Consider the following 25,421-nt stretch of genomic DNA (forward strand, 5'->3'; position numbering starts at 1 on the left):
TAATCCGCGGGCAAGCCTCGGAGCTTAAATTTCAAATCCGATTGCGGTATAATTTTTTTGCAAACGCAATAATACCAGCGTGACAATGCCAGCTTTTTTTACTTCACAATTAGTTTATTTAAATCCAAACACGACACTTTTTCGGTCTACCGTTACTTTTGGTTTTACTAATTGTGAATCAAATTTCTCACTTAGACTCAATTATTATATGACAAACTACTCTTTGAACAACATTGAAGGGAAAGCTAAGATTCTAACAACTCTTAACAGTCTCCAAATAACTCATCTTGCAAAATGATTAATTTCGTTCGCTTACTTGTATCGGCGAATTAGGTATTCATTCTGTTTTGTGTCTGTAAAGATATAATTTTTAGAGAGAACCCACAATCATGCCCCGGCGAGGGGTAAATCGCTGAGGCCATTGTGGTGTACAGATTTGCGGTATTACTGGGCATTTTTGGGCACTAGACCTTGCTGGGACATTAAGGCCTCGGTCCAAGATCTATTTTTGTGGACACAGGCCTTAATAAAATAAGATAGTAAGGTAAAGTAATGCCCATTGGGCATTAGTAGAAATCGGTGTACATGACTTTGGTCAGCGGTTTACCCCTCGGGTTCCCGTTAACCTCAGAATAATTCCTTCGGATATAAATATTTTTCCTGATTAATGTAAATTGCTGTGATCGCGATAGGGCACACATATCATCCGTTCTATTCACAATTGTAAAACATTAACAATTATCCAAGTTTTAATCACAAAATTGAGGACATTTACTTTGCCCTTTTAGGTTTCCAAGTCGTAACAGAATCCACGTTCACGTTATAGGGTTTATCAACGTGTGTGTCGTTGGACACGTACCGAGTTCGGCGTCGCTATCTGCGCGAAATATCGAATGTCTTTTGCAATATTTCCTCGCCGGAAACAAAAACCAAAAAAAAACAAACGTCGTTGCGTTTGCATGCGAATGCGATGTCATCGGTATTGTAACGAGCGGGCATCGATTTGGACCCGTGGTTAATGCGTTTTGCAGAACAGAACAATCGACTTTGCAGAGAGATACTTTATGGCTAATGGATCGTGCTCTCTCGCCGATGTTAAATGGCGCCGGAGCCGGAGATCGCGAAATAAAACACGCCCGTGCGACGCCGGTGCGCGAATCTTTCATGAGAGACAATAAGACAAAGTACTCCTGATACCGGCGCGCGCCGTCCTTATGTATGCTCTTTGCAAATTCGAATTATAGCGCAATAATGAAAGCCCGCGTTCTGCCGTGCAAAATAAACGCAATTAATCAGGCTAAAAAGTGCCGTGCGCGCGCAGAGATTATAACGGATTCGATGAAAGGTATGCAAATTTATCTTTAATGATGAAGCGCTTTAGAATACATCGATGGATCAGCGTCGCGATTATCCCGCGCGAGGCGCCACATTTGCATTTCGTTGCATGCAAGAACAACCCCGCTTTGAACGAAGTCACTGCGAATCGTCGGTTCATTCTACATTCCGTACTACTGATAATATCGAGCTATTCGATTTATCTCGAATCGCCGCGACTCCCTCATACATACGGGCGATCGCACAATCGAACTCGTCCCGCGTAAATCTTTTCAGAGCGCGCGGACAAGCAGACTGCACTTGAACCGCGGAATTTATACATTTTCATGTACCTTTGAATAGACAATTTTATCGAGTGGACGCGTATCCTTTGTACTGCGTAAATAAAAGTTGAAACAATTAACGCAATATTTATATATCCCGAGTGTAAGAAAACGAGTATTTGCATATCGCTGTAACCTGAATGCTTCGTATTGATAGAAATTCAATTCCACTGGAATCGATCTCGATACTTTTTTTAGCGGAATATCCGAGCCTCCAATCATTTTCGATAATATTATGTTAGCATCTAATATACGTGATACGCGCTATTCATTCATATTGATGAATAGACGGCGATGATGATGATTGATAGCTATTTGCATATATCTTACTCCGTTTTGCGTGTCTACCGCTAATCATTCAATTTCATTGTTGATCGCGTCCTTAAAAAACGTCGTAACGTGCAATAAATTTAAATGAAACGATACATCCCCGCCACACGCAATTACAAATAAATTACAAGTTTCATGTTATAATAAGTCTCTAAGGAGAAGTCTCTATAGGGCCATACGGGCGAGCTACGAAAAATTCTAGCGACGTTCCGCGTCGAGCACACTTCGGGGAACAATAATCCCATCGGCTCGCAGTTCCTGTCTGCGCACGAGCGCCCCGGCAACGAAGAGGCCCTCGTCAGGGTCGGGCGAAAGGGTTACGCTCCTAATTTCCGGCTGGTTGCGCGAGTTGACTCATTTTTGCATAATGCAGCCTAATAAGGGCTAATGAATGAAACGCTGTAACCCCCGATGTCGCGCAAATTGGATTTACACCACCCGCTATTTCCCAGCTTTCGTCTCTGCCCTCCCTCCTCCCCCCCCGCCCCCGCCCCTCCTCTTTCCCCGCGTGCCGTTGTCATATCCGTAATCTCACCTCGCGTTCGTTCCTTTCCCTCTTTCTCGCGCCCCCGCCCATCTCGCACGTATTTGCATACTTTATCATCCACCCCGTCACACGGGGACGAGTCCTGCGTAGCTCCACTCACGAGAATATCCGCAAGTCTATCCGCCTAGAGTGGCACGGATGAAGATCGCGATACAGCCCCGCCTCTTAATTCTTTCAATTTTTAAAATTATTTCTTTCCATTATCCCAGCGCGGCGTTTTATCGCCCTAGGATGGTCAGCCTCGTCATATACTCTGTGCTCTTTTCCCAATCTCCTCATCTACTTTCCTCGGCGCTTTCAAAGAGTTAGACTGTTTAAATCACTCCGCTACTGAATGTGAAATAATATCTTTCTGTGCCTTAAGCACGGAGCAAAAAAGAGAAGTCACGTTTGTCTATAATTTTTAAAAATGATCAAATGAGAAAGCGCTTAAAGCGTATGAAAGATTGTTCAATTTTACAAAAAGTAGTAAAATCGTAGCGTGAACCATTCACGGTGGATTACGAACGTTGAAATGGATAAAATATAGAAGGGCGTTTCAAATAACGTATAAGACTTTTTCTAATCTACATTTATTTCTTTAACATCCGGTCTTAAAAGGTTTGCCTTAGCGCGGCAATAAATGCTTCTTCCTCTTTCTTCCTCTTAGGCAAAGCCGAACGAATATTGCTGCTACTTTAAACTGTCTGACTCGCGAAGCGTGTCCGGATCGATGCCAAAAGCTGTGGCGAAGTGTAAAAAGTTCGCGTTGAATCGTGGGTGTTAAGGCAGCAAGGAAAATCAATTACCCGCCTGCAAAGAGGGTGAGACGGCCCGAGGCCGGGGGCACGTAATGTTTCCTTCAAAAATTTCACAAGGGACGTATGAATTATTCCCGAGACGATCGAACGTCCGACACCAACCCTCCCACGATCGATTCTTTGCAGCTGCCGCCGCCGTTTCTTTTAATCTAACACCTTTTTGCCCGACCTCGAGGATAGATATGTAAGACCGAAAGAACGAAGTCGCATCCGTTATCGCGTGTCACCTGCTAGTATTTTACAAGTGGCTGCTCAAGAAATAAACGTAAACTCAAGTACATACATCATCTGCCGCGAGCTCTTTCGTCGTGACGGATTGTACAATAACGCGGGAATATAAAATTCTAATAAAACACATGGCGCACGTAAAATGCCTGTATACCCATTCTTCATAAAACAAATAATGAAAAAAAAACAACAAAATTTGAACACGTTCAAAAGTGCGTAAAACAACTGCGTGCATTTTCAATAAATTTTTATTACGTATCGTGGATGAATACTTTGTCTAAAATGTAAATCGGAGTAACGTCGTCTGATCGTTTTGCGAGTTTGTGTTCACGTTCACGTTAGCCATTAGTCATATCGCGGATAGTCGCTGCGTCTGACATAACCGAGTGTCGGCTCTCGCGTTACTTTACATCCGTCGCATTTTTTTGACAGGATCTGAATTATTCCGCGGTCGTGTGCTGCGCGCCAGACCAAGCGGCAACGGCGGAGCTTTGATGCCGACGCATCTGTTGGATCTCGGCCGTGAAACGTTCTTGGTCAAACGGATCGCGGACCATGTCCCCAATAATCCGTTGCGTAATTGGTAGCAGACGCGGGACGCGCACAGTAGGAAGTGTTTTTCCTGCTTGCGTCGGTCCGTAACGACGGGGCAAATCCGACAGACATGGCTCTCGAACGGCCGTATTTGAATGCGTGTGAACTTTGACTCGATTTATGTGACAAAGTGAATGTACATTTCACGTTATTCGGACCGTTTAACGAGAACATTTGCTTTATGCCTCGTTCATACGACAAATTTGCAAATTCGCAGATACAAAATTTAAAAATATAGAGGAAAGTCCCCTATTATGCAATAAGCTTGTAATATGAGATAGCGGGGTTTACGCTGAATTAATTGGCACCTGTTGGTTTTACCGTTAAGTATTGCCCTTGGCGTGAAATCTGTTTATGGAAAATTCATTGTTGGATCGTGTGATCGTTGTGAATAAAGATTTGTGATTAAATTTTCATGTTGAAAATCTGCTGTCTCGTCATACAGAACTTTCCTCTATATTTTTAAATAAAAACATCCCAATCTACGGGTCCGACATCGAATCTTATTGAAGCGATCAATAATAATATTGCAAGCACGTTTTATTATAACGAGGAATTTAATTTGCTTCAAACCATTGCATAATTGAGAAAGAGATTAAATGTATTTCGTAGCCGAAATCAATATTTCAAGATTTTCAAGTTTAATTCTAAACACTGTCATATATACAAAGTATACTATTCCACAATATGAAACAACTTACAATAAGCTATTACATAATGCAGTTTAGTATGAATTATATATATATAAATTCAAAGTATTAGCTTTCGTCGGCCACATATCAAATACATAATAAATATAATGCGTTATAAATAAACAGCGAACGTGAATCAACATCCCCCCCGTTTGCAGTGCGGCCCCGTAATGTATCTCGCGCATCTATGTTTGGACGCAAGAAACATCTGGAAAACAAATTTATAACCCGGATCGAGAGCGGCGAGCGCGGACGCGTGTAAAGCATCGCGCACCAAGTCTCATTATATGTTCCGGAATAACAAATAGAAGGCCGAAACGGCATTCAATGCCTATATGCCGCGTATATGCGAATGTAGAGTACCGTTTAATTGTTAGTTTGTTAACCGGATTTAATTGCCACCGTGCTTCACCCGGAAGCGCTATTACCGCGCATAAAGAAGGAAGGGCGCCCATTACGTAAAATAATTGCTCAAATAGATGCAGGTGTTGCGTTAAAATTAATTGGTAATTAATCGTGTCAAGGGGGGGGGGCGCCAGAATTAATTTTATTACTCCGGCGCCGGTGCGCGACACGTCAAAGAATCAATACTTGGCCGATACGCTCCGTCCGCGATTCGCAGAAAATATTCTCTTGTAATCTTAATTGCTCCGCGCGCGCGCTGAAGTCCATTTAATTACTTCGCATCTCGCTGGCGATGTACGTGAAACACATATCTGCGGGCTATTAAAGAGCGGTCGATGAGAGGGTCGCTCGGCGGACACTGGGCGTCCGTGAAAGTGGGCGCTCTTATTAACGAATGCTCGCCCCCACGCATTGCAATTGCATACAACGCGCCTGCCTGTTCCGCTGTCGACGCAGACTGAAACAGCTGAATAAAGCTGAAACAAACATCAACTCATCGCGAGGTCCGCGTTTATCAGATGTCTAGGAACGGACTCGTTAATTAAACATAGATTTCACTCTAGTATTCTTTTGCCCCTTGCTACCGGAAACGAAAAAGATAACGCGCAACGGTACGCAAGAAAGAATGCGAAGTAAGAAATGCAAGTAAAAAAAAAATCGTTCAATTCTTCATTACAATCGCTTCGAAAAATAATAAAATTAAAAGCCAGATCGCGCGATATTACGTCAAAAGCGCTAACAAAAAATCTCCGCGCGATCCGTGCACGCGCTCGCAAGTTAATAAACTTTACATCGTTGCAAAAATAGCGGAGGGAGAATAAAGATGTATTTGATTCCAATTTACATCGGTTGGTTCTCCCTCGTATAATTGCGTCCAATTACCCAGCACGAGCGAAATTTTCAATCGCGGATTCACGCTCTCGACCGGAATTGCGATCGAAGCACCGGTCTCGGTGCGACCGTGCAGCTGCCGTACATTACACGCAGTTTGTTTGTAACTGCCTGAATTTTCTGCGATTCAACCGCTACGCGGCACTTCGCCAAGCCAACATCTCAAAGATTCCCCGGGTAGAGCAATTAAGTCACCGAACGCGGCTATAAGTGAGCAATTAGTCGGCATTGAATTTTGGTACGCGCCGGGGTTGATATCACACTCCAGCGGACAGCGATGTTTCTATAGGCGATCACGCGGAGGGAAGCATTCAACATGATCCTTTATAATGGATAAACGTGCAGACGGTATTAGTGCTAAAGAAAACACGGCGAAATACGTGCGAAACACCGCCTGGCTCCGTAAAGAGCTGGTAATTACACGAGGGATATGCGGACTTAACCGTCACGACGCCGTAGGGATAGATAATTACTTGAAATCCACCCTTCGCGCCGAGAAGAGCCGAGATACTTCTAAAGGTACATCTGCTCGTTCTTCCTACTATCGCAAATTACTGTGCGCACCCTTAATATTAATCGATTCGCGACCTGATCGCAGAATAGATTGTTGTCGAGTCTCTCTCTCGAACGTTCAACTCCCATTCTTTCCTTGTCTCGCAACAAGGGACCGCTGACCAAAATCACCAATACCTGCCAATGCCTAGCAAGGCCAAATAACACCCACTAATGCCCAAAAAATTTCATACGCGGAGAGAATTTTCTCTTAAAATTTATCCGGAAAATCATGCAATCGTAAGACAACATGGAACTTCATGATTTTTTGAAATTTTACCATACGTCCTGCCAGTAATTATACTTAGTATACATTTTACTAGTAAATTGTATGGTAAGTTCTTCAAAATGCCATATTGTCCCATTGCATGATTTTCAGGGTAAATTTTAAAAGAAAATTCTCTCCGTATAATAATGCTCGAAATCTGCACACAATTCCCTGAGCGGTTCACCCCTCGTCGCGCAATGTAGAATAAATACTTATCCCACGGTGTAATTAATGCAATGACCGTAGCAATCGTGAAGTCAAACGCCGCATGAGATTCGCAACGATCGGAAACTTTTGCGATACGATATAGCAAAAGTTACTACATGCGTATTGACGTTTACAAATATCGCGGTTTATTCGAGTAATTGTCAAGTCATGTGTAGTTATTTCTGCCTCAGTGAATATCCGCTCGGATTCCATTTCTCTATATTGCAGGTGCCCCCGGGGGACTAACTTCCCACCGTTCTTCGCGCTATCGAGTATCGACGAAACAGTTCCTAATACACGAGTATGGAATCCGGAACTTATTAACGGAATTTCAGAAGACGGCAGTAACTGTTACTAATCGACGTCGGGTTCGATTAATCGCAATTACGGACCGTACCTTTTATTATTGCCTCCGTCGCAAAATTGAGCCACAAATGATTAATGACACGCGCCAATAATTTTCCCATACGAATTCGATGTAGATTCAAGTATTTGACGCGATATATTGCGCGGGAAAACTTGCGAGATGCGAAAAGTTTCGAGACATTTCTCAGAGATGGATCGACATCTCTCATTCGATTACTTTTCCAAAGAGACGGCAGTTTCGTTTAACACGCATTCGACAATTTTTCAATTTTGCATTCGGCCGAGCCGCTTGAAAAATAATGGAAGACGCGAACATTTTTATTTTATTGAAATCTACCGAAATTATCATACCCGTTGCTTCAAAATAACAAAGTCACGAGCAAATATTAATTAATTTGATTTTACGACTATTAAACTGTAATATTTGAATAAATATTTGTGCGTTTATACACTAATTGATGAACGTCGATATATGAAATGTAGAGAATTGTCAAATATGTAGAGAGTCCAGATTCATTATGGTCAAAAATATATAGAACATACATTCGTCATATGCGTAATACGCAAAATATTCTACATGTATAATATTCCGTGTCCATTTAAACTGTTTTCATTTAAAGCTATGAAAAACGATTATTCCAACTACAAATAATTCAGGAGTTCTTTTTCAATTAGTGCGTTAATACATAGCAAAGCCACGTTCTTTAGTTAATTTCACAAGTGTATTTAAGTTAAACACAAATTTAATTCGACGCCTAATTGCCAAGAAATTCAATGTCGAAAATTGAGAAGTTAAGGCTAATAATTGCTTTCCATAAAGTTTTCGCTAAACCATAGTTAACTCCAAGAATCCATAATTAAGACATGACATAGTAAGTTTAACACACACCTGATACGCTACACTCATACTGAAAACATTACGACATGGAAGATCACGCATGTTCACCGCCACAGAATCGTCGACATCTTCTTGAACTCTTACTATTGATTCTTTAATCTGTATAAAATATTGTTTTCTTACAAGTTTGTAATTTCCAATAATAAATCAAATGTAAATATCAATCTGAACCAATTAAAACAGATCACAATATAATCAATCTGAAACGATTAAAATATTTGAAGTAAAATTGTATTATCTCTAACCGAGCTTAATAATAAAAAAAGAGACCGTTTTTAAATATATAATATCAATTAGATTTTCAATTATTCAAAAAGAGATTGAAGAATTTGTAGATATCAATCGCGCGCTATGTTATTTTGAAGGAAACGGTGTACACTCCGTGACTTGCAATTAGAGTTACACAGAGTTTACCTAGAATGAATTTCATTCTACGCGATGCACAACAGTCGAACTTCAAGTATGACGATAAGTGTCTTATACAGTGAAATTGTAAGTTCTCTTAATGTCATCCGTAATAACGCGCAGTAGTATTATACGTTTGCCCTGCACACAAGTACGTCTACCGCTGACAATTAATATATTCACTGCACGTCAGTAACTCCCTAAAACTATTAGTAATTAATATTACCGCAATAGATTAATTCTCCACATCGTTAATACCTTAAATTCCGCAAACGCATCAAATATATTCTACAGAAATAATAATAGATTATTAATATAGACTGCGCGTAAATCAATGTTAATAGAAATCAAATCGAGACCTGTGTGAACTTAGCATCCGACTTTAATAAAAGAAATTTCTTTTATATGCATTCGAAAGAGCATTGTACCCGCTTGTACCACCATTTATTTCGTTTGTACCTCAAAGGGTTTGAAAGTCTCGAAAGGGTGAAAAAATCGCCAGCACCCCACATTAAGGTAATCGACTTACACCATTCGTAAGAGCATCGTTTGTACCCGTTTGTACCACCGTCAGTTTCGTTTGTGCCCCCAAGGGGGTGAATTGTACTGAATTTTCAAAATAGGAGTAACAATAGCACAAACGGATACAAACGACCACGAAACAGCAGCCGCTTCCAGAATTCGAATATTTCCAAAAATGACGAAGTTGGCTTTCATCCCCATTTAAAAAATTCACTACAATCAACTCCTTAAGGGGTTACGAACGAAACTAGTGCTGGTACAAACGGATACAAACGATGCTCTTCCGAATGGTGTAAGTCAATTTCACATACCTTAAAGTGGGGTGCTGGCGATTTTTTTACCCTTTCGTAACTTTCACCCCTTTGACGTACAAACGGAATAAAGGGTGGTACTTACAAACGGATACAAACGATGCTCTTTCGATTGCATATAAAGAAAATTTTTTTTATTAAAGTCGGGCGCTAAGTTCACACAGGTTCAAATCGAGACGGGCAATTTCGTGATATCTTCTTTCAAATGTTCCCTGATAATTGTTGGCTTGTTTAATTATGTAATCAAGTGCCTTTCCCGTACATACTTAATGTATGCTTTGGAGTCACGTCATATCTAGTCAGACACGATTCCGCCGTTAAACAAGAAACGATCGGTAATCAGACGTGATTGTTCGAATCTACGTGTCTTCGGGAAGGTGTTAACTACAGACCCGGGTATTAGCTACCTCTGGGACTTTGTCACAGCATGAAGAAAGGTGCGACGCCTAATTGAAAGGGGATTAATTAAAGCGCGTGCACGGTAAGAAAACCTCGCGTTACTCGAACGGTTTCCCTCATCTCATGGGATTTCCTGCCGAATTATGCACAAAGTCTCTCCCTCGCCCTCGGCCCTTCCTATTCGTCGAGTGCCATGGGAAATGCCTCTCGCTCGTAGGGACATTTCGTGAGTGGAGTATCAGCAGGTAGCGAAGAGAAAGGGAGAATATGGGAGAATATGAGAGTACCTGGGTACTGGAGAGGAGAGGCGAGACAGTTGGAATTTTGATAACGTTAGGGTCGAGGTTGCGTGCTTTGCCGCAGCAACCACGACATTTCTCTCGCAGTTATCCCGCAGCAAAAAAGAAATCTGCGCCCATCCTGCCGCATACTCCGCGCCAGAATCTCTTCGACATTGCCTCGCCTTGAAATTCAACGAAACCCAAAAGCGTCGACGTGTATTCCCTAACGAGAGAACAACATGCACGCGTCGCGAACAATATTACCCGAAAGTACTATATCTCGACGAACAAAGAGTATTCGTGTAACAAAGGCGATATCATGTAAAGACTAGTTTACGCAATAATTCGTACGAAATGTTTACGACACTATTAAACCAATACTATTAACCGTCCACACTGCACTTTTCCTTTTGCTATAACTTACAATTGTCATCAACGTTTTTATAACGTTGTTTTATTCAATTGCATTAGAAGTTTGCAACATAGTTTCAAATTAAAAATCTAGAACTGCAGTTCACCGTGAAGGGACCATTTTGTTATCGATTTACTCAAGTTAATAAACAGAGCAACAAAACCACTTCACGACTGGTATACACGTTATTCTCGAGCAAGCCGTACACCTTGAAAAGTTAGCACCATCCAGTGTTATTCGTCTTGTATTCGCCAGTTTCTTGCACCCTCCATTCTTTCCACAGGATTATGCAATTATGTATTCCTCTAGAAACATCGCGGCACAACGCCGGGATGTGAACGGCGAATTTTCGCGGCGATAAAGACACTGGCCGGAATATATATTATTTCGCGGTAATGCCGGGCGTTTCTCTTGCCGCCGCGAGTTTTGAGCAATTTCGCGGCGCGAAGCGTCCGCCTACTGTATTCTTAGGACGAGCCGCAGCGAGGCAATAAAGTACCGAGGCTGAGGTCTCGCGAGCGGAATATTTTTGCAGAACGCGCGCGCGCGCACACACACACATACGCGTGTAAAAGCGCGACGAAATATTCCGGCACATTCGTTATATCGCTGCAATATTTGCGCGCAGTCGAACGTCGGCGCGATGTCTCGGACAGGGCAGGAACGGTGTGTTCCGCAAGTCCCGAAGATCGATGAACGGCGTGATATCGCATGCGAGGAAACCCGGTGATTCGTGCAGACGAGGTAAGATCAAGCACTTGACGATGACGCAAATATTAAACACGAGCTTCAATCTCGACATCCGACTACAGCGACGTCGTGAAATTTCTTCCGGAAAGTACGCGCGTGCGCGCGCGTGTATTTTAATTATCTTTCTGCATCATAAATGATTAAGGGGGATGCTGCAGTGCTCTGCACCTCTTGCACTTTTTGCATTATAGAACTGTCAATTCATGAAAACATTTGTGTAATGTACCAAGTGTTTGCGAAAAATTCTTTATGCAATTCTGGCGATCTGCGATCAGAAACGTTTTCCACGAGAATTCCCTACGTCAGAGACGCAGAAAGGAACACCCTTCTATTTCCACCTCTGGTCCACGCGGGGGAGCAACGCATTCCTCTCCTATTTCCCCTCACAACGATTGCAACGATAATAATCACATCAATCTACCTCGCGTCGTATCAGCGCTCGTACTCATATACGTCACACTGTTTATTATCGCACTCGCGCCAGCTGGACGGTCGTGTATATTATTAAACCATCTTCACCCTCTCGGCGTATGCCGTCTCTTTACGTTTACGCACGTCGCTAAAATTACACGGGATCTTTCTTTTTCCTCGGTCTCACACTCGTCTCTTTACAATCCTCTTGGTTCCACTTGCGCGCACTCGCCGCGCGTTTCGTCTGACACGCTCGCAGAGACCTCGAATACCTCGCGCGCGAACATTTTTCTCGGCCGGGGGACTGTATTATGATTATAACTCCCCATAATTCTTCTTCATTTGCAATATAAATATAGCTTGATGGCTTCAATTACCAATTAATATTCGTTTTTCTTAAATACAAAAATTGGAAAGACAAGTGCACACAATTATTAATTTCTAAGAACGTACCCAATCAAATTTGCCTCTGCTAAATTGCAGTTAAATAAGAAAGTAATATCACACCGTTATATATAAATTCGCATAAAAAATTGCCACACATTTTAAAAATTATGTAATAAGTTTTATGAAAATTGTATCTAACTACACGATTCTCTCCTTGAGCGATTTAAAACGGTTGAGAGTTCTTAATCTAAATAGCAACTTTCGTCGCATTAGCTACTCAGCATATTTGCATCAAGCATCTCGCATTCCTCGTAAAACAAGCGGCAACGTGTCAGCATACGAAGCGACGATTGAAAAATAAATTGTTCAAACTGCATTCACGAAATGACATGTTATTCTTATCATTACCTCGTCACTCTTTCGGGATCCGTAATGCGAAAACTGTTATCATTCTAAACTACGTATACGCGTATGGTTTGTCAAGTCAATGCAACCGGGGAAATTTATGCGCGCAAACATCTCTGAAATCATGGGTAATTTAACGTGAAACGAGAAGAACCGCGAAGTCATTTAAAAGTTTCAGAAGTTGCCTTAGAGAGGAGGGGGCGGGGGGGAACTTTTTGCTCATGCGCGCGGAAAGTTGAGGACGCGACCGATTATGACAATATTCGTCTTCAACTTATGTTACCGTGGACTGAGAATACATCAGTGGTGGATAAAACTCAAGTGCATAAATATCGAAAAGAGGGTCGTCTCGTGGAGATATTAGCCGTCTATTATATATGCCTCCACCTGCAACTGCAGTCCACGGAGTATAAATTATGAGTACCTCTGTGTTAATTTTACTAGGCGTGTGCATGACACGCTCTCGGTAACGATAGCGCGACTACTTCGAGCTGAATCCATTATGCCGTATACGAATATTACAAAGCTTACTGAATTGTAAATGAGACTCCTGTACTTCGTCGGGGTTAGCAACGGTAACTTCGGCTACTAGCCAACAGCATTACGTCTGCGAGCGCGATACGAGTTCGTAAGTTCTGTTAATCTTTACTCATCTTGGCATTAAAGTCATAATGTAACCACGAGCGTTATGTGATACTTATTGTTTGCCGTTGCTTGCGTATCGTTAAATGTTTCCAACATTTAGCACACGACAAAAGTTCGTACATAAATTTTTATCGCGAGCTTGAGCGTTTCAACCATATACATGGGAAGATTTATCTCTCATTTGCTCTAAGAAAAAAAAACAGTTGACAACTCACTTTGAGGCCCACAATTAGTTCGAATTATTTGGATTGTTCATAAGACTCTACTATGGGAAAAACTTTGACCGTTTTTTTTTTGTAGTTAAGCAACTTAACATTTCGGTTAGTGCCTCTTAAGTGAAAATTATCCTCGCGTTACTGAATAATCGACAGAACTAATTGAGAGAATTGATTAGTGTTACTCGAGGTGTTACTTTAGAATCTTGGATATAGATAGAATAGCTAATTGCGATTTTTAGTTACGCGGGGTAAAATTCATAAAAGATTAGAGTGTCACGAACAATCCAAATAATTCGATTACTAATTGTGGGCCCCAAAATGGGTTGTTGTCTTTTTTCCCAGAGTACCCTGAAAAACAATCGTAGGGCAACGTGGCATTTTCAAGAATTTTGTGAGTGTTTTCAAATTTTACCATACATTTTCGTAAAATGTATATTAACAAGTATAATTATTAGTAAAATGTATTCAAAAAAACTCTCATAAAATTCTTCGAAATGCCACGTTGTCCCACAATTACATGATTTTCAGGATAAATTTTAAAAGAACCTTCTCTCCGTTTATGAAAACAGTATAAGTACAAGCAACAAACTGTAATGTGTTAATGTAACATCGAGATAACGATTAATATGTTCGTAAAGAAGTATTTACTGGCGTTAAAAATGCGTTCGGATTAAGAGAAGCTTAGATCGCTATAATCGTTATCACGATAGTATTGGTATTCTTACGTAAAATATGACGAGGAGCATAAAATATTGAGTATCAAATTGCGTGCACTCTTGAAGATGTGTAATGCACGAGAATATAATATCGCAATATCTGTTACGAGCTAACAAACACCGTCCGACTGTCCATTCTGTAGCTTTCGATAGGCTCTCGCCGAAACGGTTTGTTCGCGATAACGAGAATTCTTGTCAATCGGCCGTTAGAGAGATAAATCGCCGTGTACCTATATAAAACCTCGATTCTTCCCGCCGAGTGTCTCTTTTCGCTTCGGAGCTTCGACAGACCCAAGACGTTTACCTGGCACGAGTCTCCAAAGACTCATTGCGCTACAGTTCCGTGTTTCTTCTCCGCCAACCTTCTTTTCCCCGTCCCTCCCGCTACCTTCGCTTCTACACGTCGAGGCCTCTCCCTCAGGAATAAAGACGAAAATTGACAAACCCTTTGTTTCCTCGTGCACGTCGCGCTATATCCGTCCACGATAGTTTCTTTTTGCGGTTCGGCGAGACTGCGCAAAAACTAGAGTCCAGACTCGAGGAGCCACGTAAAGTAACTAATTTCAAAGCCAATGTATCTAAGTGTGATTTAAAAGATTTCTCTCGTAACGACCGTTTTTCGGATCAAACGGATAATCAATTTCTCCGGCAGTTTTTCAAATGCTGAACACAATGGCATTAATGCCATTGCTGCCTGGTAACCATTAGCGAATCACATTTAACGTAGGATAAGGCATATACAATACCGGCGAAAATGATATTACCTTTCGTTTTGTTTTCAGCATAACTTGTTTTAAGGTACAAGAATGAAAAATTCGAAAATCATGGTATATTTTGTCAAATTATCCTTCGTGTACAAAATGCATTTGTTATCAGGTATCTACTGTAAAATTTCGAGCACATTCGATGCGCTTTAAGTTATACTCAGTAAATCCCAAATCGCTGACCAAAATCATGTACACCAATGGCCTACTAATGCATTAAAATTCTTATTACTTTATCTTATTATCTTATTTTATCTTTTTAGATTCTTTATAACGCCCCAGTAAGGCCAAATAACACCCAGTGGAATTGGTTTTTATGTAATAGCCGCAAGTTGATTGGCTAAACATTTCTCGGAACTTGGACCAAGCTCTATCACCGCGGACACAGGCCTTAATGCCCCAAAAATGCCCAGTAACGCCGTAAATCTGTACACCACAATGCCCTCAGCGGTTTATCCCGCGAGAAAATCTAAAGATGATATAATTCTGGCCGGTACTGTATACAGATCACGACGTACGATCCGCGCGTAATCCTAACTAAGTCGCGACGTACCTGCGACCGTTTTAACCAACACCTCGCATTTCGCGCAAATTTTTAAAAAAGCGCACCGCCGACGCCCGCCATCGTCGCGGTCATTACAGCGCCGCGGGCGAGACGCGCCGCGCAATTACGCCGCAATAGAAATATGAGCGGAGGAAGTGCAAGGTTCTCATTCAGAGCCTTCCCGTTTTTCCTTCCCCACCCCGTACCTTGGTAGCGCCGCGTAAAAGAAACCGCGAACCGCAAGACGTATTCACCATATCCCGCGGGGTCCTTTCTCGGCTAATGCGAGATGAAATTACAGCCCTCCGGGGTTCCGGTAGACGGTGGTAGCACCGGCCACAACGCGAAAGACACCTCGCCACCCCCTCTCCTCCCCGTTACCCTTCCGCCCGCAGGTGCACGTGTGTGTGGGTGGACGGGAGGATGCGTGCGAGGGCATTTCTTTCGACTGGTCGGATAGCCCAGGTGGAACGAACGCCCGGCGTCCCAGTTACAAAAAGCCGCCGCCCTTAATCTCGAACGGGAAAGCACAGTCGCCCGGCTCCGCGAGTTTCAAAGAGGAGTTTTCTAGTTATTGGAGAATATTCTCCGGAGTTTAACGAGATAACTTATACTTTTACGATCAAAGATTGACATTGTACGGATATCGCGGAAGTCTCTCTCGGAAGTGCCGGACTGCGCTGCAGTTTCCGGGCGGGCGGGATCGGTTTTCGGGGGAAACGGCGATTTCCGCGTAAACTGGCACCCCGCGCCCCGATATCGGCGAACGTGTTCCAATTAAAACGCCTGACCTATGCCGGTTCGATCTCGTGAGCCTTGTATACCTTCGATGAAAAGGTAATCTCGCGTGTTTAAAGCGGCTCTACACGATTCACTTTTGAATTCACGGTTCGCAATTCAACGCCAGACCTGCGCGAATCGTTCAAAGAGAAAGATGTAGACGGCATCTCCGCAAACATAATCCGTCCACAATGGACTAGAAAAGCAGTGAAGCTTTACTCGCTTAGACGTATGTAAATTATTTCAACTAATCTGTAGCGATTAGGATTATGAAGAATAACACCCTTTCTGTCTCTTCTCTCTAACTTTACTTCACGTAGAGCCTTATTCATTATGCCTGCACCTGCATTTGTATCATCTTTCTCATCTATACAAATCACTGAATTTCAGGCTGTACGTTTGTACTACCACAGACTTTCATAGAAGCTATGTGAGCTACAGCCTGAAACTCATCGATATATAGATGGTATAAATAAAGATTATGAAAATGTGAATCCTACACTGAGAAAAATTTTCATTGGATAAACCAATTAAATAGTGTTTCCAATTGTTAATTTTTCCGATTACGTTTTCCAATTAAATTATGGATACTTCCAATTAAATTTATCCGCTAAAACGCAATTATCAATAAAATTTTATCGAAAAACCGATCACATTTTTCATCGGATATATCAGTTTGTTATTATATAATTGGAATATCAAATTTTATTTAATCGGAATTTTTCTCAGCGTAGTAAAACCTGAGGCCCAGGCATTAATGTATTAGATAGGAGCTGTGTGAGTGGCAGCCTGAAACTCATTGATGTATAGATGGGAATAAAGATTATGAAAATGTGAATCCTACACTGAGAAAAATGTCCGATTAAATATAATCGGATAATCCAATTATATAACAATAAACGGATATATCCGATGAAAAATGCGATCGGTTTTTCAATCAAATTTCATCGGTAACTGCATTTCAGCGGATAAATTTCATCGGATGTATCCATAATTTAATCGGAAAAATTAACCATCGGAAACACTATTTAATTGGTTTATCCGATGGCAATTTTTCCCAGTGTAGTAAAACTGAGATCCAGGCATTAATAAATAAGACTGTACAGGTGAGAAATAAATCATGTAAAGTCTTTTCGAGTTTACAGAGTTGAATCATCACGTACGTGTTCTCGGCGATGAAACGTTCATATTTCTTGTCACGAGAATGTAATAACGGAATAAATTGATAGCAAACATAAAGAACGGATTCGTCGGAGATAGTAATCGTTTTATTATTAAGCCGTCTCTCTAAAAATGAAACGCCGCGCCGCAATATACTTAACCAGTAAGCCGAAACCGAGATTTTGATGATGAAGCAACCTTGGGATTCTTTTTGCAAGCAAAGTATTTAAAACAAAGTTTATACGCGTCCTTATTCGAGCACAGGGGATTATAAAGTTCATTACGGCGCCCGGCTAGAAAAAACAATTAATAGCATTCCGAAAGTTTCGGGCTGATGGAAAAATGTGGACCTTATAATACAGTCGCGAAAAAGCATCGGCTGGAGAATATTACTTTCTGTTCGTGTACACTGTCGATTCTTAACAATATACAGAATTAAAGGATATGCATTTCGCGAATTTCATTAGCACGCAAATTGTTCAAAAACATAGCTAGTATAATAAAAAATAAAAAATATAAAAATGTAAAATCTACAAAAAATTAAAGATATTAATATAACTAATAATGATCGGACGTTAAGCAATAACAAATTAAAAGAAAGGATCTTCATTACAAACAGAGAGGTCTCTGTTTCTATCTTAATTGCCATGATCTCGTTATCTCAGTTCATAATATAAAGTACGTTTTTTTTTAATATGTAAAAGTAGGAGAACTTGATGTCTTTTATGAATATTTCTAGCGTGCACATTCTTTTAGCGGATACGCGTAAAACTTGCACAACAAACACGCGCGAACGAGACAGAAAAAAATGTAAAAAAAAAAAAGACTGCAGTATATCGCGATCTGCTTGATTAAACTTTTAAAAACACGATAAATGTGCGATGAATAAAGGGACGTTGATATTCCGCTATGCGGCGTGTATTTGTAATTCAATGGAAATTTCGCCTGATATTTTAAACAACCGTTTCGAAGAAAAATTCATACGGATTTAACACAACGCACTAATTTACGCAAGTACAACGTTCGCCAAATACAAATGGCACATGACAAACCGAGCTAATATGGATAATCACCGGACACGGTAGTTACTGCCACAGAAGCCAATGATTAAGATTAATATTAGCGAGTCTGACAGCAACGATGTTATCATCGTGCGACACGCACGGAGCAGGACGGGACGCCATTTGGATTATTAGGATCCGGTATTCTCAATATAATAACGGACTTTACGGCAATAATAAAGAGAACGAATTTTAGAACGTTTTTAATTACGTTAATTGTTTGACAGCCACACGGCGCGCTCGCGTGTGTCGTCCCGTATTTCCCCCCCCCCCCCAAATATATTAAGTATAATCGCGAAAAATCTCACGGATAATCTCACGTCGACTAATTGCAAAACGTAATTGGCCAGGAACCGAGTTAATGCGGATAATCACCGGACATTACAGTTACAATGATTAAGATTAATATCACCAGACCTGGCAAGAACGATATTATCATGAGACGCGACAAGAAGTGGCAGAGGGTCCATAATGTAACAATTGTGCAGGAAAATAGCGTTCTACGTACTGCAACTAATACGAATTAAAAAGATACGATAGATGCGGCACAGCGTAATAACACAATAACGGAGGATACTATGTAAAATGTAACGCACGGAAAAAAAACCGATGTATCACCTAAATCAATGTAATTGAAAATAAAATCGTTGAAACAACATTAATATTAATGAACGAAAAACATCAGCTGGTTGCTTAATAATCTGGATATTTAGTTCAATGCTTAGAATTAAAATCGATAGCAAATACAATTGGGCGAATTACTTATGTTTATGGCAGCCCGTGACGTTACCGTTTTATTCAAGCAACTTCATTTTCTTTAATTCAACAGCATTGTTTTCCGTGTACTAACGTAATAAAACATAATAATGCATCGGAGATAAAAATGTTTCGCTACTTTCTTGGCTTTAAATTATATTCGGAACATAAAATAAATAGTTTTCCGTGAAACAATCTTCTCAAGCGTAATATTGCAAGAGAAAACAGGTTTAAGGGATTTATAAAAACGTAATTGGCACACACACGGGCGCAAAATTAACGTGCAACTACTCGTCAGACAACGGCTGTTACCGCAGATTCGACGATTAACATTAATATTACCTGGCGTAGTAATAATGTGCGATGTATTACAATGCACGCAGCTGAATGGAATATCGTCTGAATAATTCGGACAAACAATCCGAGGACAAACGTAGCGTACAAAAGTGTCAATAGTTATTAATATTTTTATACTCAATTTTCTATTTCGAACCACAATTTTTGACGTTACCGTTCAACAAACGACGGCACTCTTAAGAACTTCAAGAATAGCGTTAATGCGATGTACTGTCACGTTCGATCACATTGCGAAACCGATTTCAATTTATATTGCTGCGTTTTTCCACAGACTTTATTAATTCTTCTTGTCGTATTGAAGAAGGCCTGATGTCAGGCCGAAACGTCTACATATTGTACATGTTTCGAATGTCTTAAATATATGCAAACGCAACACTAACAACCGGCGTTGGCTTTTTTGCCTCTATTTATTTATATATTGTTATTAATATTATTTCGTTTCTCTTACAAGTACAGACGGCCATGTAAAATTTCGTATTCCGCCAACTGGAAATATTTCCACGTAACTCCCCCGCCGTCTAATTAAAAAATTAAATTACATCTCCGGCTCTTCGAGATATTCGCGATTGCGACGGAAGTTTGCGTCTGACTTGCCTTTTCCAGCGCTGAACTTCGGAGTCGTCTCGACGCGAATAATATTCCTGGGTCGCTCGTGGCCCATTTCGTACAAACGCAGTCTCTCAATTATAACTACTCGCGACAGACACGGCAATTTCGCTTCCGATACACGCGTAGACTGTCGCTTCAAACAACTGTCGACAGTAAAGACAGCTCCCGGGGCGCACTGCAGCTAAGCCTAAGTAACCGCGCGAAAGTTCTCGGCTGGTGAGAACCGAAATTCGCTTGTACGCCCCAAATCGTCCTAGCGTCGCAGGCACCGCCGCGCTCAGCGGCGCGGCGGCCCCGCGACGGCGAGATAAAAACCAGACCGTTCGAAGTCTATAATTAATTAAGCCACCTGTCTTATGCGAGAGCGTCAACCGCGAACCGCCTAATGCCGCAACCGTGTCTCGGCAGATCAGTCCGCCGCGTGTGCGCGCGCGCGCGCGCGTCTACGCGGAGCACTCGGTCGTGATATTCCTGGCTTAACGCCGCCCTCATCAAAATTGTAATTAAACTCCATACACGTAGTTCTCGATTCGGGCGGCTAATGCGTTCGCGACAGCTAGGCGTGTAAATAAATTCGCGCGGAACGAGTACAAGCGTAATTCTCACACATTAAATGTTGGCCGATCCTTTGTTGGGCGCGCGGCACCAGTTTACGGATTTTCATCCGTTTTCCGCTCGCGGGTAGTTTTTTAACTCGCTAATTGCGCAAGCCCCGAGAATTACTCTTACACTTCCATCGTAAATTTAAACGAATTACTTTATTTTATGCGCCCCGTGGACGCGCGGCAGCGTCTGCGGTATGTGCGTGCCAAACATGACGAAAGAAGACACCAGCTATCGCGAGAAATGCTCGCGGACTAATCTCGAAAGGTCAGTAGAGGAAAAACCCCCTATTATGAGATAGGCTTCTACTCGGGCATCTAATACGAGATAGTAGGCTTTCAACATCCAAATTCAATCGCAAATCTTTTTCGCAGCGCTTACACAATTTAACAATAAACTCTCCACTGGATTTAACCTCCAGGACAATAAATTCCGAGGGGGAAACCGCTGAGGGCATTGTGGCGTACAGATTTGCGGCATTACCGGGCATTACTAGGACATTTTTGGGGCATTACGTCTTGCTGAGGCATTATAAAGATAAAATAAGATACAATAAGATAAAATAAGATAAAACAAGATAAATAAGATAAAAGAAGATAATAAGATAAAGTAATGCCCACTGGGCATTAGGTGTACAAGATTTTGGTCAGCGGTTTCCCCCTCGCTCAGCGGCTTGTACGACTTTGAAATAGTATAGGCATATGACACACGGACTTCGTTATTCTTACCTTAATTTTAAAACTCATGATCATAATATCGATTATATAGAATTTGTTTCCATAATTAGTGTCTTTAATAAAATAAATTATCGAGTACATATAATAGAATTTGCTTCCATAATTAATATCTTTAGTAAAGAAAAATCGGACTATTCGTCAAAAGACGAGATAGCTTTAATGCCAAGGAAGAAAAACTGAAAAGCAAGCGAAGAGATTTCTCCAGTAATTTTTTTTTAGAAAAAAAAACATAATATTTTCTAATTTATATAATAGAATAATTTATGCACGGTATAGGAATATAGATTTTCATTCACATAATGGATTAACCATCAATAAATTTGTACGAAACGGCAAACGACGAACATATTAGTTGCTCGTTCATCCAGCGTGGAAAGTACTTGGCACGCTGATCTAGAAAAATCAGACTAGTTATCCTGAAAGCGGCAAATCTGTGGATTCCCGCTGCCTCTCCCCGGACATTCATCCCTGTGTTCTCCCCGTCTCGAACCCTTCGTCCTCGCCTCCTTCTCGGCAAACACAGCAATCGTCGAAAAAGCGCCGAGAGAAATCAAATGAGTTTGCGCGGGAGTGACAATGGAGTTTCGCGACTGTAATCAAGCTACTGTGAGCCGCGCGGGAAAGGGGCCGCCGCGAAGGGTGCGGGGGGAGGTCCTGCGCATTTGAATTTCCACGCAAAGGGAAACGAGGTACCACCGATAGCGTCTAGAAATCGTCCGCGGCGCGACGATAGAGACATTGAATTAAGCACGATGCAGACCCTTAATTAAACGCTCGAAATTGAGCCATCGATTAAATACCCTCTCTCTCTCTCTCTCTCGCTTTCTTCCCCTCCCCCCCTTCTCTTTCTCTTTATGGCAAGAACTCGCACCCTTTTTCAGCGCGGGAAACCAAAACGTCTGAATTATCGGCGCGAATTCGTCGTCCGATGATCCGTTCCCGGACATGAATAAAAGATTGCGGACGGCGAGACGTAAAAACGACGCGTAAAAAGATTTTTGCGCAAAATTTTCATGAAAGACTGCACATAATATATATATATTTATTTTCATTGTCAATATAATCTTGTCTCTTAACCTTCAAGCAGAGATTTTCTTCCGCTCCTTCTGCCTCATAATTCTAAATAATCCCGGAAGGTGGCAGATTATCTTATCTTTACTACTTGTCGATGCACAATATTTGTTGGTTACTTCAATATAATAAATTTTTGTCCGCCCATAGATTATAAATATTTAATATTCCAGCCGGTTTAACTACGAAAGAAAAGAAAAGAGCTTTTAAGGCTATCCCCTTACCATCGTGCACACAGAATATAATCCTTTACGAGGAGGATAATCCCGAAATATGATAATTGCGCAAGTGCATTCGAAGTTTCCCTTAGAAACCCATGACGCTAACCCTAGTAATTAAAACAGTTTCGCGTGTAAAATGCGCTATAAACGCGAACGCCGCGCGAAAACGGAGAGTGATATAAATATCCCTCGTCGTTAAGGGACTGTACGTGTAAGCGGGAGGATCGTGCGGTGGTAATGGAGAACCTGGGAAAAACCATCGATCTAGAACCTCGTGTTACCAATTCGCGCTGTCGTTATTTCACGCCACTTGCTCGCGACTATTGTCATACGGTGGAGCAAACAATATACCGCGATTGCGACAAGTTTCCACCTCGTTTGTCGGTAAACCGAAAAAGTCAACTTTACGCATCGCGGCGCGTGAGAAGCGGCTCTTTCTCGCGAGTCGCCCCAACTGCTACGCCCTTTTCGATGGAAAGGACCGTCGTCGTTTGAGATTCAGGGCTTCGCTCGGGCGCGACTCAAACTATTCCGTAATCGCCCGCTGTAAGGCTAATCTTACACTTGTACGACAAATTTTTCACGTTGATTGGTTCCAGGATAATATAGTTCGCGAATATCTAGAAATTTTCTGTCCTGCAGCCAATCAACGTTCTTAAAAGGTGTCGTACGACAAGTGTAATACCAGCCTAAGCGATAGTGTGAGATTTTTCTCAGTACAGATGCACGGCTCCTACGTGGCTCGATCCTATTAACGCGATGAAAGGCGCGAATTGACGGACAATAACAAGAGCCATTCTACAATGAATTGATCGTTAGTCAGAAGTCAGGACTAAAGCCCTGTGTCCACGGTCCAAGAACTGTGTCCAAGTTTTAGTTCCGAAAAATGTGTAACCGATCAACTTGGATCTTTTACGGATAAGCTGCAAGTTGATTGGCTACACGTTTCTCGGAACTACAACTTAGGCCGGTATTACGTTTGTCTTGTACGACACGGCTTTTAGGAACGTTGACTGGCTGCAGGATAAAAAATTTCTAGATACTCGAGAACTTTACTAACCCGGATACCAGTCAACATGCTTGAAAAATTTGTCGCACGACAATTTGAACACAGTTCTTGGATCGTGGACGCGGGGCTTGAACGAACTTTGAACCTTTTTCGTACCGGGCGAAGCAGCCTCGGTTTTCGATTAACGACTAATAAACTCGTGGCAGAGACGCGTCTCCCATTGCGACAACTTGTCATCCGATTCCGCGCCTCCGCGCGTCAACAACGAATGATGAAAGAAACAAGAAACGTATACGATAGAGTGCGGAATACGAGCGCTCGGCGTCGTCGACCGCGCGTTGTTTCCGCGTGTGGTCCGCGCCGCGAGCGTCGAAACGCGACGATGTAAGCAGCGGGGGGGGGGGGGAAGGGGGGAGAGCGACGGGGAGACTCTTCTCGTTTTACACGCGCGTTAATCGTCACCCTCGTTTTTCAGCTGTAACCAGCTGGAGTCGGGAAGCGCGAAGCACCGCGGCTTCTTGGCGAATTGCCGCCCCGAGAGCGAGAAAGTATCTTGCTGCGAATGTTCTTATACGACATTTTTGTACGAGATAATGCAGTTTCGCGATAACGAACTTGAAAGATGCTTCTTCGCGGTTTCTAAAGCCGCGTCTTCTCCCTCTCTCTCTCTCTCTCTCTAAAAAAAAAGGCGCCGTTTTGCAACGAGCTAGCGTCAGTTTTATAGACGAACTTCTATCAATTTCTAATGCGTATCATTTTACATCCGGCCTTCCGATATATCACGTTGCAATAAAACGTGACGATTTCATTTCGCGAAAATACATCGAGATAACGAAAGCTCTTACAGTCTTGCGAAATAATATACGCGCGGCGCAGATAAAAAGAATTGAATTTAGATACGCAATAATAAAATATGCGCTTATTGTTAGAGTACACGTTTCGAGTACGTTCCATTTAACGCCCGCAACGCTCTTGGAATCATTTCGTCCTTGTTTGGCAAATGTTGAATAAGGACGAACGATGCTCGCGAGCGCTACATGAGCGATACACGGAACGTACCTTTTATTATCGAAATATTGTTTCGGAAGAGAGAACGACGGATTCACGACTGTACCGAGGGCACGATTTCGCTCTAACGGCGACTTCCGAAAAAATATCCGCGTTTATTTGTTAAACCTCTAATGGGGCCGGATGCGACCCTCGGGTCTTGCTGCAATTCACTTGTTCCGTAAACAAAGATACGATAAACAAGGATACAAGTTTCCTCTTCCCGTGCGCTTTTCTTATCCACCTTAACCGAAAGAAGGCGCAAAACAAAACGGCTCGGACCCGACCCCACCTCGCCAAATAACGCTCTAAGAGTGCACCTTTACTACTCGAGGGTCAATGCGACGGAAACGTCAACAACGTGGAACGCTTTACGCACGCACGCCCACGGGTCTACGTATCG

The 25,421-nt window shown here is 42.0% G+C and overlaps 1 protein-coding gene across 1 annotated transcript in view; it reads right to left on the reverse strand.

Annotated features, from left to right (window-relative positions):
* Window positions 1-25,421, reverse strand: part of LOC105560219 — a 167,124-nt gene that overhangs the window by 140,893 nt on the left and 810 nt on the right. The window lies entirely within an intron of this gene.

Source organism: Vollenhovia emeryi, unplaced genomic scaffold (assembly GCF_000949405.1).
Source record: "Vollenhovia emeryi isolate VEMERY1.0 unplaced genomic scaffold, V.emery_V1.0 DF939236.1, whole genome shotgun sequence".
In the NCBI taxonomy this organism is placed as follows: domain Eukaryota; kingdom Metazoa; phylum Arthropoda; class Insecta; order Hymenoptera; family Formicidae; genus Vollenhovia; species Vollenhovia emeryi.